Source organism: Balaenoptera physalus (genome assembly GCF_965194825.1).
Source record: "Balaenoptera physalus genome assembly, chromosome: X".
NCBI lineage: Eukaryota > Metazoa > Chordata > Mammalia > Artiodactyla > Balaenopteridae > Balaenoptera > Balaenoptera physalus.
Genome location: NC_138903.1, coordinates 56,631,130 through 56,645,463, shown reverse-complemented (window position 1 = coordinate 56,645,463; position 14,334 = coordinate 56,631,130). Strand labels below are relative to the sequence as shown.

Here is a 14,334-nt window from a genome sequence, read left to right as displayed (position 1 = left end):
ATTAGCTGTATTAAATGAACAGGAAGTTGAATGGTGTCTTCATACTTGACAAGGAACTTGGGATAAGCTGAAGTTGTATCTATACAACTTGTGCCAACGTTTTCAGGTAACTGTATATGTTTGTAGAAGTCTCAGTTCTCTATGCCTAGGGAGAGACTGCAGAACCAATAACTACTTCCACTTCAGATTCCTCCCTTTCCTAGGAAATCCCTTTTCCATCCCCAAACACCCCAAGTTAAAAAAGAAAATTTTCAAGAAACAATTGTTTTCTTTATTTTTTATTGGGTGCATTTTATCTTAATCTTATTATCTTTTATGCTTACTTTTCTGCAAATTTGGCTACATTACATTGCCCTTTTTTTAAACATCTTTATTGGAGTATAATTGCTTTACAATGGCGTATTAGTTTCTGCTTTATAACATAGTGAATCAGCTATACATATACATATATCCCCATATCTACTTCCTCTAGCATCTCCCTCCCACTCTCCCTATCCCACCTCTCTAGGTGGTCACAAAGCACGGAGCTGCTCTCCCTGTGCTATGTGGCTGCTTCCCACTAGCTATCTATTTTACATTTGATAGTGTATATATGTCCATACCACTCTCTCACTTCGTCACAGCTTACCCTTCCCCCTCCCCGTGTCCTCAGGTCCATTCTCTACGTCTAGGTCTTTATTCCTGTCCTGCCCCTAGGTTTTTCAGAAACTTTTTTTTTTTTAGATTCCATATATATGTGTTAGCATACGGTATTTGTTTTTCTCTTTCTGATTTACTTCACTCCGTATGACAGAATCTAAGACAATCCACCTCACTACAAATAACTTAGTTTCATTTTTTTTATGGCTGAGTAATATTCCATTGTATATATGTGCCACATCTACTTTATCCATTCATCTGTCGATGGACAATTAGGTTGCTTCCATGTTTGGCTATTGCAAATAGAGCTTCAATGAACACTGTGGTACACGACTCTTTTTGAATCATGGTTTTGTCAGGATATATGCCCAGTAGTGGGATTGCTGGGTCATATGGTAGTTCTATTTTTAATTTTTTAAGGAACCTCCATACTGTTCTCCATAGTGGCTGTATCAATTTACATTCCCACCACCAGTGCAAAAGGGTTCCCTTTCCTCCACACCCTCTCCAGCATTATTGTTTGTAGATTTTTTGATGATGGCCATTCTGACCGGTGTGAGATGATATCTCATTGTAGTTTTGATTTGCATTTCTCTAATGATTAGTGATGTTGAGCATCCTTTCATATGTTTGTGGGCTATCTGTATATCTTCCTTGGAGAAATGTCTATTTAGGTCTTCTGCCCATTTTTGGATTGGGTTTTTTTTTTTTTTTTGATATTGAGCTGCATGAGCTACTTGTAAATTTTGGAGATTAATCCTTTCTCAGTTTCTTCATTTGCATATATTTTCTCCCATTCTAAGGGTTGTCTTTTCGTCTTGTTTATGTTTTCCTTTGTTGTGCAAAAGCTTTTAAGTTTCATTAGGTCCCATTTGTTTATTTCTGTTTTTATTTCCATTTCTCTAGAAGGTGGGTCAAAAAGGATCTTGCTGTGATTTATGTCATAGAGTGTTCTCGCTGTTTTTCCTCTAAGAGTTTTATAGTGTCTGACCTTACATTTAGGTCATTAATCCATTTTGACTTTATTGTTGTGTATGGTATTAGGGAGTGTTCTTTTTTTTTGTAGTATTAGTTTATGTTCTTCCAGTCTTTTCTCACGTGCATATGTATTTTTTTTCACACACACACTCTGTATTTTATTTTTACAAGAGATAAATTGACTAACACCAAGCATTGTAAATGGATGACCACAACAAAAGCAACAATGATTTCAATTACCAAACACGAAACACACTCATGCTATGTCATAATACTGACATTCAGTCCAGTAATCCTCCACTGTAACAGCTACTTTACTTTGCAGTGAAAATTGATTTGTATATTCTTTGCCTCTGAGTCCTTGTGGGATTTATTTTTAATTCAAACAGAAAGTCACAAAAATTATAATCATCCTCATCAGTTCACTCAGTCCCATGTAAATAATTTTTTTTATCTTGATCTTTTGTTAGCACTTTTATGAGTTCATCAGTTTTTCATTAGAGTTCTGAAAATGCTTATTCATTCAGTTCAGCAGTACAGTCAGTTACCAGAAACCTGTACTTGTCAGAGTCTTTTCCATGAATTCCTTGAAGATGAAACCCTTTTATAGAACCATATTTGCAAAAGCATCACAGTACACCCAGAACTCTCTGTAAATGACAAAAGACTTAAAAATGACCACAGTTAAAGATTTGATGAAAGTTCATAATAATGCAATTGACAAGGAAATTTAGTTATTTCTGAGATATACATTTTAAAGTAATAACTAGAATTATGACATAACATTATACCAGAACATATAAGATGTTTAGAAATTTCATGTAATGTCTGAAACATTTATATTAACATATTTCCATACAAATAACGGCATGAAAGTTTAGTATTAGTTGTTTTCTTTGTTTCTTTGTTTTATACTGCAGGTTCTTATTAGTCATCAATTTTATACACATCAGTGTATACATGTCAATCCCAATCGCCCAATTCAGCACACCACCATCCCCACCACACCGCAGTTTTCTCCCCTTGGTGTACATATGTCTGTTCTCTACATCTGTGTCTCAACTTCGGCCCTGCAAACTGGCTCATCTGTACCATTTTTCTAGGTTCCACATACATGCGTTAATATACGATATTTGTTTTTCTCTTTCTGACTTACTTCACTCTGTATGACAGTCTCTAGATCCATCAATGTCTCAGCAAATGACTCAATTTCATTCCTTTTTATGGTTGAGTAATATTCCATTGTATATATGTACCACAACTTCTTTAACCATTCGTCTGTCGATGGGCATTTAGGTTACTTCCATGACCTGGCTATTGTAACTAGTGCTGCAATGAACATTGGGGTGCATGTGTCTTTTTGAATTATGGTTTTCTCTATGTATGCGCCCAGTAGTGGGATTGCTGGATCATAGTAAGTCTATTTTTAGTATTTTAAGGAACCTCCATACTGTTCTCCATAGTGGCTGTATCAATTTACATTCCCACCAACAGTGCAAGAGGGTTCCCTTTTCTCCACACCCTCTCCAGCATTTGTTGTTTGTAGATTTTCTGATGATGCCCATTCTAACTGGTGTAAGGTGATACCTCATTGTAGTTTTCATTTGCATTTCTCTAATAATTAGTGATGTTGAGCATATTTTCATGTGCTTCTTGGCCATCTGTATGTCTTCTTTGGAGAAATGTCTATTTAGGTCTTCTGCCCGTTTTTGGATTGGGTTCTTTGTTTCTTTAATATTGAGCTGAATGAGCTGTTTATATATTTTGGAGATTAATCCTTTGTCCGTTGATTCGTTTGCAAATATTTTCTCCCATTCTGAGGGTTGTCTTCTCATCTTGTTTATGGTTTCCTTTGCTGTGCAAAAGCTTTGAAGTTTCATTAGGTCCCATTTGTTTATTTTTGTTTTTATTTCCATTACTCTAGGAGGTGGATCAGAAAAGATCTTGCTGTGATTTATGTCAAAGAGTGTTCTTCCTATGTTTTCCTCTAAGAGTTTTATACTGTCCAGTCTTACATTTAGGTCTTGAATCCATTTTGAATTTATTTTTGTGTATGGTGTTAGGGAGTGTTCTAATTTCATTCTTTTACATGTAGCTGTCCAGTTTTCCCAGCACCACTTATTGAAGAGACTGTATTTACTCCATTGTATATCTTTGCCTCCTTTGTCATAGATTAGTTGAACATATGTGCGTGGGTTTATCTCTGGGCTTTCTATCTTGTTCAATTGATCTATATTTCTGTTTTTGTGCCAGTACCAAACTGTCTTGATTACTGTAGATTTGTAATATAGTCTGAAGTCAGGGAGCCTGATTCCCCCAGCTCCATTTTTCGTTCTCAAGATTGCTTTGGTTATTCGGGGTCTTTTGTGTCTCCATACAAATTGTGAATTTTTTTGTTCTAGTTCTGTGAAAAATGCCAGTGGTAGTTTGATAGGGATTGCATTGAATCTGTAGATTGCTTTGGGTAGTAGAGTCATTTTCACAATGTTGATTCTTCCAATCCAAGAACATGGTATATCTCTCCATCTATTTGTATCATCTTTAATTTCTTTCATCAGTGTCTTATAGTTTTCTGCATACAGGTCTTTTGTCTCCCTATGTAGGTTTATTCCTAGATATTTTATTCTTTTTGTTGCAATGGTAAATGGGAGTGTTTCCATAATTTCTCTTTTAGATTTTTCATCATTAGTGTATAGGAATGCAAGAGATTTCTGTGCATTAATTTTGTATCCTGCAACTTTACCAAATTCATTGATTACCTCTAGTAGTTTTCTGGTGTCATTTTTAGGATTCTCTATGTATAGTATCATGTCATCTGCAAACAGTGACAGTTTTACTTCTTCTTTTCCAATTTGTATTCCTTTTCTTTCTTTTTCTTCTTTGATTGCCGTGGCTAGGACTTCCAAAACTATGTTGAATAATAGTGGTAAGAGTGGACATCCTTGTCTCATTCCTGATCTTAGAGGAAATGCTTCCAGTTTTTCACCATTGAGAATGATGTTTGCTGTGGGTTTGTCGTATATGGCCTTTATTATGTTGAGGTAGGTTCCCTCTATGCCCACTTTCTGGAGAGTTTTTATCATAAATGGGTGTTGAATTTTGTCAAAAGCTTTTTCTGCATCTATTGAGATGATCATATAGTTTTTATTCTTCAATTTGTTAATATGGTGTATCACATTGTTTGATTTGCGTATATTGAAGAATCCTTGCATCCCTGGGATAAATCCCCCTTGATCATGGTGTATGATCCTTTTAATGTGCTGTTGGATTCTGTTTGTCATTATTTTGTTGAGGATTTTTGCATCTATTTTCATCAGTGATATTGGTCTGTAATTTTCTTTTTTTTGTAGTGTCTTTATCTGATTTTGGTATCAGGGTGGTGGTGGCCTCATAGAATGAGTTTGGGAGTGTTCCTTCTTCTGCAATTTTTTGGAAGAGTTTGAGAAGGATGGGTGTTAGCTCTTCTCTAAATGTTTGATAGAATTCACCTGTGAAGCCATCTGGTCCTGGACTTCTGTTTGTTGGAAGATTTTTAATCACAGTTTCAATTTCAGTGCTTGTGATTGGTTTGTTCATATTTTCTGTTTCTTCCTGGTTCAGTCTTGGAAGGTTATACCTTTCTAAGAATTTGTCCATTTCTTCCAGGTTGTCCATTGTATTGGCATAGAGTTGCTTGTAGTAGTCTCTTAGGATGCTTAGTATTTCTGTGGTGTCTGTTGTAACTTCTCCTTTTTCATTTCTAATTTTATTGATTTGAGTCCTCTCCCTCTTTTTCTTGATGAGTCTGGCTAATGGCTTGTCAATTTTGTTTATCTTCTCAAAGAACCTGCTTTTAGTTTTACTGAGCTTTGCTGTTGTTTTCTTTGTTTCTATTTCATTTATTTACACTATGATCTTTATGATTTCTTTCCTTCTGCTAACTTTGGGTTTTGTTTGTTCTTCTTTCTCTAGTTTCTTTAGGTGTAAGGTTAGATTGTTTACTTGAGATTTTTCTTGTTTCTTTAGGTAGGCTTGTATAGCTATAAACCTCCCTCTTAGAACTGCTTTTGCTGCACACCATAGGTTTTGGATCGTCGTGTTTTCATTGTCATTTGTCTCTAGGTATTTTTCTATTTCCTCTTTGATTTCTTCAGTGATCTCTTGGTTATTTTGTAATGTATTGTTTAGCGTCCATGTGTTTGTGTTTTTTACATTTTTTCCCCTGAAATTGATTTCTAATCTCATATCATTGTGGTCATAAAAGATGTTTGATATGATTTCAATTTTCTTAAGTTTACTGAGGCTTGATTTGTGACCCAAGATGTAATCTATCCTGGAGAATGTTCCGTGCGCACTTGAGAAGAAAGTGTAATCTGCTGTCTTTGGATGGACTGTCCTATAAATATCAATTAAATCTATCTGGTCTATTGTGTCATTTAAAGCTTCTGTTTCCTTATTTATTTTCATTTTGGATGATCTGTCCATTAGTGTAAGTGAGGTGTTAAAGTCCCCCACTATTACTGTGTTACTGTCGATTTCCTCTTTTATAGCTGTTAGCAGTTGCCTTATATATTGAGGTGCTCCTATGTTGGGTGCAAATATATTTATAATTGTTATATCTTCTTCTTGGATTGATCCCTTGATCATTATGTAGTGTCCTTCCCTGTCTCTTGTAACATTCTTTATTTTAAAGTCTATTTTATCTGATATGAGTATAGCTACTCCAGCTTTCTTTTGATTTCCATTTGCATGGAATATCTTTTTCCATCCCCTCACTTTCAGTATGTATGTGTCCCTAGGTCTGAAGTGGGTCTCCTGTAGACAGTATATAGATGGGTCTTGTCTTTGTATCCATTCAGAAAGCCTGTGTCTTTTGGTTGGAGCATTTACTTCATTCACATTTAAGGTAATTATCGATATGTATGTTCCTATGACCATTTTCTTAATTGTTTTGGGTTTGTTTTTGTAGGTCTTTTTCTTCTCTTGTGTTTCCCACTTAGAGAAGTTCCTTTAGCACTTGTTGTAGAGCTGGTTTGGTGGTGCTGAATTCTCTTAGCTTTTGCTTGTCTGTAAAGCTTTTGATTTCTCCATCAAATCTGAATGAGATCCTTGCCGGGTATATTAATATTGGTTGTAGTTTCTTCCCTTTCATCACTTTAAGTATATCATGCCACTCCCTTCTGGCTTGTAGAGTTTCTGCTGAGAAATCAGCTGTTAACCTTATGGGAGTTCCCTTGTATGTTATTTGTCGTTTTTCCCTTGCTGCTTTCAATAATTTTTCTTTGTCTTTAATTTTTGCCAATTTGATTACTATGTGTCTCATTGTGTTTCTCCTTGGGTTTATTCCGTATGGGACTCACTGCGCTTCCTGGACTTGGGTGGCTATTTCCTTTCCCATGTTAGGGAAGTTTTTGACTATAATCTCTTCAAATATTTTCTCTGGTCCTTTCTCTCTCTCTTCTCCTTCTGGGACCCCTATAATGCGAATGTTGTTGCATTTAATGTTGTCCCAGAGGTCTCTTAGGCTGTCTTCATTTCCTTTCATTCTTTTTTCTTTAGTCTGTTCTGCAGCAGTGAATCCCACCATTCTGTCTTCCAGGTCACTTATCCGTTCTTGTGCCTCAGTTATTCTACTATTGATTCCTTCTAGTGTAGTTTTCATTTCAGTCATTGTATTGTTCATCTCCGTTTGTTTGTTCTTTAATTCTTGTAGGTCTTTTTTAAACATTTCTTGCATCTTCTCGATCTTTGCCTCCATTCTTATTCCAAGGTCCTGGATCATCATTATTCTGTCATTATTCTATCATTATTCTGTCATTATTCTATCATCATTATTCTATCATTATTTTGAATTCTTTTTCTGGAAGGTTGCCTATCTCCACTTCACTTAGTTGTTTTTCTGGAGTTTTGTCTTGTTCCTTCATCTGGTATATAGCCCTCTGCCTTTTCATCTTGTCTATCTTTCTGTGAATGTGGTTTTTGTTCCACAGGCTGTAGGATTATAGATTTTTATTACTTCTGCTGTCTGTCCTCTGGTGGTTGAGGCTATCTAAGAGGCTTGATGGGAGGTTCTGATGGTGGGTAGAGCTGACTGTTGCTGTGGTGGTCAGAGCTCAGTAAAATTTTAATCCAGTTGACTGTTGATGGGTGGGGCTGGGTTCCCTCCCTGTTGGTTGTTTTGCCTGAGGCAACCCAACACTGGAGACTACGTGGGCTCTTTGGTGGGGCTAATGACAGACTCTGGGAGGGCTCACACAAAGGAGTACTTCCCAGAACTTCTGCTGCCAATGTCCTTGTCCCCACGGTGGAACAGAGCCACCCCCCGCCTCTGCAGGAGACCTTCTAACACTAGCAGGTAGGTCTGGTTCAGTCTCCCCCGGGGTCACTGCTTCTTCCCTTGGGTCCCGATGCACACACTATTTTGTGTACGCCCTCCAAGAGTGGGGTCTGTGTTTCCCCCAGTCCTGTCGAAGTCCTGCAATCAACTCCCACTAAGCTTCAAAGTCTGATTCTCTGTGAATTCCTCCTCCCGTTGCCTGACCCCCAGGTTGGGAAGCCTGACGTGGGGCTCAGAACCTTCACTCCAGTGGGTGGACTTCTGTGGTATAAGTGTTCGCCAGTCTGTGAGTCACCCAACCGCCAGTTATGGGATTTGATTTTACTCTGATTGCACCCCTCCTACTGTCTCATTGTGGCTTGTCCTTTGTCTTTCGATGTGGGGTATTTTTTTTGGTGAGTTCCAGTGTCTTCCTGTCGATGAATGTCCAGCAGCTAGTTGTGATTCTGGTGTTCTTGCAAGAAGGAGTCAGGGAGTGTTCTAATTTCATTCTTTTACATGCAGCTGTCCTGTTTTCCCAGCACCACTTATTGAAGAGGCTGTCTTTTCTCCACTGTATATTCTTGCCTCCTTTATCAAAGATGAGGTGACCATATGTGCATGGGGTTATCTCTGGGCTTTCTATCCTGGTCCATTGATCTATATTTCTGTTTTTGTGCCTTTACCATACTGTCTTCATTACTGTAGCTTTGTAGTATACTGTGAAGTCCAGGAGCCTGATACCTCCAGCTCCGTTTTTCCTTCTCAATATTGTTTTGGCTATTCAATGTCTTTGTGTTTCCATACAAATTGTGAAATTTTTGTTCTAGTTCTGTGAAAAATGCCATTGGTAGTTTGATTGGGCTTGCATTGAAGCTGTAGTTTGCTTTGGGTAGTACACTCATTTTCACAATGTTGATTTGTCTAATCTAAGAACATGGTATATCTCTCCATCTGTTTGTATCATCTTTAATTTCTTTCATCAGTGTCTTACAGTTTTCTGCATACAGCTTTTTGTCTCCTTAGGTAGGTTTATTCCTAGATATTTTATTCTTTTTGTTGCGATGGTAAATGGGAGTGTTTCCTTAATTTCTCTTTCAGATTTTTCATCGTTAGTGTATAGGAATGCAAGAGATTTCTGTGCATTAATTTTGTATCCTGCTACTTTACCAAATTCATTGATTAGCACTAGTAGTTTTCTGGTAGCATCTTTAGGATTCTGTATGTATAGTATCATGTCATCTGCAAACAGTGACAGCTTTACGTCTTCTTTCCTGATTTGGATTCCTTTTATTTCTTTTTCTTCTCTGATTGCTGTGGCTAAAACTTCCAAAACTATGTTGAATAACAGTGGTGAGAGTGGACAACCTTGTCTTGTTCCTAATCTTCGAGGAAATCATTTCAGTTTATCACCATTTAGAATGACGTTGGCTGTGGGTTTGTCATATATGGCCATTATTATGTTGAGGTAAATTCCCTCTGTGCCTACTTTCTGCACGGTTTTTATCATAAATCGGTGTTGAATTTTTTCGAAAGGTTTTTCTGCATCTATTGAGATTATCATATGTTTCTTATCCTTCAGTTTGTTAATATGGTATATCACATTGACTGATTTGCGTATATTGAAGAATCCTTGCATTCCTGGGAAAAACCCCAGTTGATCATGGTGTATGATCCTTTTAATGTGGTGTTGGATTCTGGTTGCTAGTATTTTGTAGAGGATTTTTGCATTTGTGTTCATCAGTGATATTTGCCTGTAGTTTTCTTTCTTTGTGACATCTCTGTCTGGTTTTGGTATCAGGGTGATGGTGGCCTCGTACAATGCATTTGGGAGTATCCTCCCTCTTCTATATTTTGGAAGAGTTTGAGAAGGATAGGTGTTAACTCTTCTCTAAATATTTGATAGAATTCTTCTGTGAAGTCATTTGATCCTGGACATTTGTTTGTTGGAAGATTTTTAATCACAGTCTCAATTTCAGTGCTTGTAATTGGTCTGATTATATTTTTTATTTCTTCCTGGTTCAGTCTCAGAAAGTTGTGCTTTTCTAAGAATGTGTCCATTTCTTCCAAGTGGTCCATTTTATTGGCATATAGTTGCTTGTAGTAATCTCTCATGATCCCTTGTACTTCTAGTGTCAGTTGTTACTTCTCCTTTTTCATTTGTAATTCGATTGATTTCAGTCTTCTCCCTTTGTTTCTTGATGAGTCTGGCTAATGGTTTATCAATTGTTTTTATCTTCTCAAAGAACCAGATTTTAGTTTTATTGATTTTTACTATTGTTTACTTCATTTCTTTTTCATTTATTTCTGATCTGATCTTTATGATTTCTTTCCTTCTGCTAATTTTGTAGGTTTTATGTTCTTCTTTCTCTAGTTGCTTTAGGTGTAAAGTTAGGTTGTTTATTTGAGATGTTTCTTGTTTCTTGAAGTAGGATTGTATTGCTATAAACGTCCCTCTTAGAATTGCTGTTGCTGCATCACATAGGTTTTGGGTCATTGTGTTTTCATTGGCATTTCTTTCTAGGTATTTTTGATTTCCTTTTTGATTTCTTCAGTGATCTCTGGTTATTTAGTAGTGTATTGTTTAGCCTTTATGAGTTTGTATTTTTTACAGATTTTTTCCTGTAATTGTTATCTAGTCTCAGAGTGTTGTGGTCAGAAAAGATACTTGATATGATTCCAATTTTCTTAAATTTACCAAGGCTTGATTTGTGACCCAAGATATTATCTATCCCGGAAAATGTTCCATGAGCACTTGAGAAGAAAGTGTATTCTGTTGTTTTTGGATGGAATGTCCTATAAGTATCAATTACGTCCATCTTGCTTAATGTGTCATTTAAAGCTTGTTTGTCCTTATTTATTTTCATATTGGATGATATGTTCATTGGTGAAAGTAGGGTGTTAAAGTCCCCTACTATGATTGTGTTACTGTCGAGTTCCCTTTTTATGGCTGTTGGTAGTTGCCTTATGTATTGAGATGCTCCTATGTTGGGTGCATAAATATTTACAATTGTTATATCTTCTTCTTGGATCAATCCCTTGATCATTATGTAGTGTCCTTCTTTGTCTCTTGTAATAGTCTTTATTTTAAAGTCTATTTTTTCTGATATAAGAATTGCTACCCCAGCTTTCTTTTGATTTCCATTTGCATGGACTATCTTTTTCCATCCCTTCACTTTCAGTCTGTATGTGTCCCTAGGTCTGAAGTGGGTCTCTTATAGACAGCATATATACGGGTCTTGGTTTTGTACCCATTCAGCCAGTCTATGTCTTTTGGTGGGAGCATTTAATCCATTTACATTTAAGGTAGTTATCGATATGTATGTTCCTATTACCATTTTCTAATTTTTTGGGGGTTTGTTATTGTAGGTCTTTTCCTTCTCTTGTGTTTCCTGCCTAGAGAAATTCCTTTAGCATTTGTTGTAAAGCTGGTTTGGTGGTGCTGAATTCTCTTAGCTATTGCTTCTTTGTAAAGGTTTGATTTCTTCATTGAATCTGTATGAGATCCTTGCTGGGTAGAATAATCTTGGATGTAGGTTTTTCCCTCCATCACTTTATATATGTCCTGCCTCTCCCTTCTGGCTTGCAGAGTTTCTGCTGAAAGATCATCTGTTAAGCTTATGGGGATCGCCTTGTATATTATTTGTTGTTTTTTCCTTGCTGATTGTAATATTTGTTCTTTGTATTTAATTTTTGATAGTTTGATTAATATGTGTCTTGGCTTATTTCTCCTTGAATTTATCCTCTATGGGACTCTCTGTGCTTCCTGGACTTGATTAACTATTTCCTTTCCCATATTAGGGAAGTATTCAACTATACTCTCTTCAAATATTTTCTCAGTTCCTTTCTTTTGTTCTTCTTCTGGAACCCCTATAATTTGAATGTTCTTGCATTCAGTGTTGTCCCAGAAGTCTCTGAGACTGTCCTCAATTCTTTTCTTTCTTTTTTCTTTATTCTGCTCTGTGGTAGTTATTTCCACTATTTTATCTTCCAGGTCACTTATCCGTTCTTCTGCCTCAGTTATTCTATAATTGATTGTTTCTAGAGAATTTTTAATTTCATTTTTTGTGTTGTTCATTATTATTTGTTTCCTCTTTATTTCTTCTAGATCCTCCTTGTTAAATGTTTCTTCTGTTTTCTCCATTCTATTTCCAAGATTTTGGATCATCTTTACTATCATTAATCTGAATTATTTTTCAGGTAGATTTCCTATTTTCTCTTCATTTGTTTGTTCTTCTGGGTTTTTACCTTGCTCCTTCTTCTTCTGTGTGTTTCTCTGTCTTCTCATTTTGCTTTACTTACTGTGTTTGGGGTCTCCTTTTTGCAGACTGCAGGTTCGTAGTTCCCGTTGTTTTTGGTGTCTGCCCCCAGTGGCTAATGTTGGTTCAGTGGGTTGTGTAGGCTTCCTGGTGGAGGGGACTAGTGCCTGTGTTCTGGTGGATGAGGCTGGATCTTGACTTTCTGGTGGGCAGGACCACATCTGGTGGTGTGTTTTGGGTTATCTATGACCTTGTTATGATTTCAGGAACCCTCTCTGCTAATGAGTGGGTTTGTGTTCCTGTCTTTCTAGTTGTTTGGTGTATGGTGTCTAGCACTGTAGCTTGCTGGTCGTTGAGTTGAGCTGGGTCTTTGTGTTGAGATGGAGATCTCTGGGAGAGCTTTCGCTGTTTGATATTACATGGGGCTGGGAGGTCTCTGGTCGACCAATGTCCTGAACTCGGCTCTCCCACCCCAGAAGCACAGGCCTGACACCCAGCTGGAACACCAAGACCCTATCAGCCACACAGCTCAGAAGAAAAAGGAGAAAAAAGGAAAGAAAGGAAGTACAAAATTAAATTAAATTAAAGTTATTAAAAGAAAAAATCAAAAAATTATTGAAATTAAAAACAATTGAAAAGTAATTTAAAAAAAGAAAGAAAGAAAGAAAGAAGAGAGCAACAAAACTACAGGCCAATATCACTGATGAACATAGATGCAAAAATCCTCAACAAAATACTAGCAAACAGAATCCAACAGCACATTAAAAGGATCATACACCATGATCAAGTGGGATTTATCTCAGGAATGCAAGGATTCTTCAACATACGCAAATCAATCAATGTGATACACCATATTAATAAATTGAAGGAGAAAAACCATATGATCATCTCAATAGATGCAGAGAAAGCTTTCGACAAAATTCAACACCCATTTATGATAAAAGCCCTGCAGAAAGTAGGCATAGAGGGAACTTTCCTCAACATAATAAAGGCCATATATGACAAACCCACAGCCAGAATTGTCCTCAATGGTGAAAAACTGAAACCATTTCCACTAAGATCAGGAACAAGACAAGGTTGCCCACTCTCACCACTATTATTCAACATAGTTTTGGAAGTGTTAGCCACAGCAATCAGAGAAGAAAAAGAAATAAAAGGAATCCAAATCGGAAAAGAAGAAGTAAAGCTTTCACTATTTGCAGATGACATGATACTATACATAGAGAATCCTAAAGATGCTACCAGAAAACTCCTAGAGCTAATCAATGAATTTGGTAAAGTAGCAGGATACAAAATTAATGCACAGAAATCTCTTGCATTTCTATACACTAATGACGAAAAATCTAAAAGTGAAATTAAGAAAACACTCCCGTTTACCATTGCAACAAAAAGAATAAAATATCTAGGAATAAACCTACATAAGGAGACAAAAGACCTGTATGCAGAAAATTATAAGACACTGATGAAAGAAATTAAAGATGATACAAATACATGGAGAGCTATACCATGTTCCTGGATTGGAAGAATCAACATTGTGAAAATGACTCTACTACCCAAAGCAATCGACAGATTCAATGCAATCCCTATCAAACTACCACTGGCATTTTTCACAGAACTAGAACAAAATATTTCACAATTTGTATGGAGACACAAAAGACCCCAAATAGCCAAAGCAATCTTGAGAACGAAAAAGGGAGCTGGGGGAATCAGGCTCCCTGACTTCAGACTATATTACAAAGCTTCAGTACTCAAGACAGTTTGGTACTGGCACAAAAACAGAAATATAGATCAATGGAACAGGATAGAAAGCCCAGAGATAAACCCACACACATATGGTCACCTTATCTTTGAAAAAGGAGGCAAGCATATACAGTGGAGAAAAGACAGCCTCTTCAATAAGTGGTGCTGGGAAAATTGGACAGGTACATGTAAAAGTATGAAATTAGAACACTCCCTGACACCATGCACAAAAATAAACTCAAAATGGATTAAAGACCTAAGTGTAAGGCCAGACACTATCAAACTCTTAGAGGAAAACATAGGCAGAACACTCTATGACATACTTCACAGCAAGATTCTTTTTGACCCAGCTCCCAGAGAAATGGAAATAAGAACACAAATAAACAAATGGGACCTAATGAAACTTAAAAACTTTTGCACAGC

At 36.7% G+C, this 14,334-nt stretch overlaps 1 protein-coding gene across 2 annotated transcripts in view; it reads left to right on the top strand.

The window, feature by feature from the left end:
• Positions 1-14,334, top strand: part of EDA2R (ectodysplasin A2 receptor) — a 137,230-nt gene that overhangs the window by 19,164 nt on the left and 103,732 nt on the right. The window lies entirely within an intron of this gene.